At 34.0% G+C, this 5,000-nt stretch overlaps 1 protein-coding gene across 2 annotated transcripts in view; it reads left to right on the top strand.

The window, feature by feature from the left end:
• The window catches only part of LOC138708810 (organic cation transporter protein-like), a 145,388-nt gene that overhangs the window by 46,492 nt on the left and 93,896 nt on the right, over nt 1-5,000 (top strand). The window lies entirely within an intron of this gene.

Genomic DNA, 5,000 nt, shown 5'->3' with positions numbered 1-5,000 from the left:
GAGATTTAAGTTCGACTTAGGCTATATATAAATGTGACGTGAATTTAATCGTGAAAGTTATCCTGAATCCCTAATCAACCATCGCTTTGGTTTCGTATAAATTAATAATTAGAGACCGAATTTTTTTAAAACGACCATTTTATGTTTTTGGAATAGGTGAAAGAAGTTTTTTTTTTTCAAGTTTTATGTTCAACTTGTGAAAGGAGTCGCAAAAACTGCCCGATCGTTAAAAATGTATCCTTACAGTTATTCTTAAAAATTAAATATATATATTTATTAAGGCAACATGGACCACTGAAACTGCCTTTTCAAGAACCAAACTATTTATCAAAATTTATGAGATTTGAAATTTTCGCTCCTTCCCCTTTAACATTATTTGAGCCGTTCAGAGCAAAAGTGGTGTAAGTCAAAATTGGGTAATGAGGTTTAAAGTAAAAATTCTGTAAAATACAGCGCAAAGTAGCAATTAATATGTCGTTCTTGCTGTCCACTGACTACTAATAGTTTAAATAAATTGAATATTAATTGCTACTTTGCGATGTATTTTACAGAATATTTACTTTAACCGTCATTACCCAATTTTGCTCTGAACGGCTCATTTGTACTTTGAATAAATTATTGTAACAATTAACTTTTTATCCAATATAATTTCTCTTGATATAATGCATATATTTCAATTTTCAATAGATAAAAGGTACAGTACACACACAACTTTTGAATTAAATTTGTTCAATCTTGATCAAGAATTATTTAAAAAAGTAACAAACAAACAAACAAAACAAACAAAACAACATTTACTGTGAGACCGAATACTTTTCAAGATTCTCGACTGAAAAGTTTTTTCTATTGTCTCTCAAATTACATTTGAAGGACGAAAAGGTTATTTTGACAGCACATGGCGTCATAGGTGCAAATTTCATCGCTGCCACTGCAGCAGGTACCCACAGTAACTGACAATTGAAGCTTTCCCCCTGAAGAATGGAGCACACATTTTTAATTTTTTCAAAACCTAGATTCCTCTGCAATACTTTCTTCAGTTTTAATGTGTCGGCTTCACCCACGGGTCCTGGTTCTTGTTTCTGTAGAGCGAGTCAATGACTCGAATTGCATCTTTCAGTTGTCGCGACAAAGATTCCAAATACCCAATATACAGTAGAACCTCTACTATCCGTGGTAATGAAGGGGGTGTGCTGAACGGTTAATCGAAAAAATCGGATAATCCGTACCATAGAAAACTTTAATAAATTAAGTGTTGCATAACGCAGTTTTGCGATTTTCTCCGTGGTCATATGTTTTAACATATTACGTAGTGGATCAGAAGTTTTAAGTATAATAGCTCTGTTGAAAAGAGTCCATGAAAGAAAGAATAATGCTGAAACTGATCAGGAAAAGAAAAAGGAATTGGCTGGGTCACTGACTGAGAAGAAACTGCCTACTGAAGGATGCACTGGAAGGAATGGTGAATGGAAGAAGATTTTGGGGCAGAAGAAGATATCAAATAATAGACGATAAATGGGTCATATGCGGAGACTAAGAGGAAGGCAGAAAATAGGAAAGACTGGAAAATGCTGGGTTTGCACTGATAGAAAATTATGAATGAATGAATGAATGAACGAACAAACAAACGAATGCATGAATAAATGAATGCCAATGACGGGTTTCCTAGGGTCAAGGAAACTTCCTATGATAGATTTCTGTGGAAAGACAGGAAAAGTATAGGTCTCATGTTATAGATTTAAGTAATTTATACACTTTATCCTTGTTTTTTATTAAATCTCGCACAGTTGTAACTCCAATCTCATATTCCGATGTGAGATGAATCACAGTTCCTCTTTTCCAAAACCACTCAATTATATGCACTTCTCTTCGATACTTAGCACAACATGTATTCTTTTGGCACTTCTGGAAGACGTTTTGCAGAGAAATTAAACAGGTCACTCGAACTGGAGATCATAATGTGTAAGGACAAAGGCTTGTAATATCACTCTCTATAAAAAAAATACATGCTAATGTATTGTGCAGTACTCAATATTTTTTCTGCAACAAAAAAGGAGAATATGACACGGATAATCCAACAATCGGTTAATAGGGTGACGGATAATCGGGGTTCTACTGTATTTTGGAAGGTCACTGAAATATGCCTTGAGAAAAGAAAGAGAGCCATAGATTTCAGTGCTAAGTACAGATTTGCCTTAGAGATTGAGATAGCCTCCTCCCGTCGAGAGTGTTCTTTCTACTTTCTCTTTATCTCTCTCTCTCTCTCTCTCTCTCTCTAAACGTATTGATATTTCTCTCAAAATAAAAAATTAAATATAACACAATAAATACAGGATAACGCTCATCAACACCAGGTTTTTTTTAGGTACTAAGACCCGATTTAGGTTTTTTTAGGTTCAACAGAATTTATATAGCTATACGACTCCTACAATCATGATTCGGAAAAGTATTAAAGAAATTAGGATTTCAGAAGCAAGGAAAACAAATAGGTAAAAACCTACAAACCCGGTCCCTAGTAGTAATAATGAACAATCGAAAATTACCAACAGTAAGACCAGTCGGTCAGCAAAACGACTTACTAGAACCTAGATTTTAATTATATGTTTCAGCTCAGGGCCATGTATACTATGATTTAACGGCAGTTGTCATATGGGATAAGATAAGTGTATTATTTACTATGAACATAACCTCTTATTTTATCTCTTTGTGTAACTACGGGCCAAAGAAACAATTTAGATATAATAGTATATTATGATAAAAGGTGGAAAGGTGCTTCTTACAAAAGCGAGGAAAAGTTTGAAAAACTTGCTCTGTTCGTTTTTCAATTTCCGAGATTTAATAATGTATTTCACAGACGTATATTGCATAACATTTTTTACACGATCATATTTTTAAAATTGCAAATACAACATATTTTGCATTGAAAATTTAGAGCAATGTTATTCCAAAATTTTCGCAAACCTTCACTGTACTGGTAACTAAGTAACAATAAATGCACTGTAATGAGTCTATTTCAGTATAGTTTTATGTTATGATGAATGGTTTCCCTAGCAACAAGCTTCTGTATGGGAATTCTAACTTCTCCAAGTTCTAGTTATAAATAGGCCTAAAGCAAAAAACACGATCGTGCAAAAAATAACATTGGGAAGGGTCGCTGAATCTACGGGTAAAAAATCAGTTACAATCTATTACCAAAAAAAGAAAGGGAGTTGTTCTCGATGAAATTGGTAGTATTAGAAACAGGTTAGGCCCAGAGAGAACTACAATGACACCTCTCATTTACGGACATCAAAGGGACGTAACAATCTGTCCGCATCTGGGAGGTGTCCTTTATTGGGAGGGAGGCTCCCCAATCTAACAGTAAATTTATAATATTCATTATGTATCCCTTCACGCTTTAAATGAAATGTATTGCTGTAGTTTAATTCTAAATACAATCTACTGTACTACAGTAAATTCTTTGCAACTTTGAACAAGACCGAAAAAGGAAAATATAGTACTGTGCCATGCAATTTTATTCTAGGTCTACAGTTATGCAGTACTGTAATTTACAGTTTTCAACTTAACCTTTACGTTCAGGTGTCATGTCTCTCGAAACAGAACAACTGATTGAAGGGAAGAGAATAATCCTATTAACCCTATCATATGTCGAATACAATTTGATGATTGCGGAAATCTTTGACCCATCAGACAGGTTAAATTTTATGACTTTGTTTATCCACCGCTTCCAGCTAACAAGGGGTAGCCGGCTGGGCTAGTGGTAGCCTACAAGACCCTTATTGTCTTCTTTCATGTTACGGAATTTCTGTACAGTTCTCAAAACTAAACTTTCCATTTTTGTAACACATTAGGGCCCGATTGTATAAACCATTTAATCTTAGATCAGAGGTTAAATTGATCCTTGTTTCAGTTGAACTTGGAATTTTGTGTTGTATAAAGTCTAATCTGAGATTAATTTGTCTCAAACTAAAGTCAACTTTGACTGAAGAAATTTCTCCGATTAAGTTAGATGATCCAAGTTCAGTTATTTCTTTTCTGTTTGAAATATACGAGTGACAGATTGTGCAAATAAAATATCCATTATTATTAATATCAATAGATATGATAAGTACATATATATATATATTTCTTTCAATTTCTTGCCTTAATACACAAACAATCTTCTATTTTATAAGGCTCTATCGTGTTCAGCAGTATCAAAATAACATAACCTATAATTATATTATGTTTATAACAACCATTAATTATTAATGTATATGATAGGTGCATTCATAAATTTTCAGTTTACTGTATTACTAATCGAAAATTGTCGTTTTATAAAGCTTTATTATGTTTAGCAGTATCAAACACCATAACATGTTAACAACTCGGAGAACAGTCAACCTTCTTCTTATTGTCCGCCATTATTTACATAGCACAAAAAACCAGTGTCTCCAACAGAATGTAATACGGAAAGTCGCCAAAAAGTAGTTGTAAAGTCGCTAGATTTCTCATTATCAACAAAGAAAGATTAAATTTTGTCACTATGGGGTGCTAAAAAGGTCACTAAATCCCTATTTAAGCAATATAAACGTTAAAAGAAATTGTTGTTGAAAAAGAGTTAAAGTCGCTAGATTGGCAACACTGAACAAACCTGTCCGCGCATCACGTATTTCACCTGTTTATGCGATGTTGCCAAATCCTTTTCACGTGAACTTAGATTGCATTTGAACCAAGGTAAGTTGATCGCAGAAAAGTTTTATACAATAGAAGAAGTGTCTGAACTCGGTTCACTTTTCGATCTTCGATCAAAGTTGATCTTTAGTCAGGGAGTTTTATACAATTGGGCCTAGATCTTCAAATCCAAGTTCTGTCCGCAGTCAGGAGGTAAAGCAAGCTTTAGGACTGTGAAACAGCTGTCCGTGTCCGTGTCTGAGAGTGTCCGTAAACGAGAGTTAAATTTATCATTACTTCTATATTATTTCAGTTGGGACATAAAAATCTGTTCGTATGTGAGGAGTGTC

The sequence above is a fragment of the Periplaneta americana genome, chromosome 11 (assembly GCF_040183065.1).
Source record: "Periplaneta americana isolate PAMFEO1 chromosome 11, P.americana_PAMFEO1_priV1, whole genome shotgun sequence".
NCBI lineage: Eukaryota > Metazoa > Arthropoda > Insecta > Blattodea > Blattidae > Periplaneta > Periplaneta americana.
Note: the sequence above shows the minus strand (reverse complement) of the source record. Positions and strands in the feature narration are given on the sequence as shown.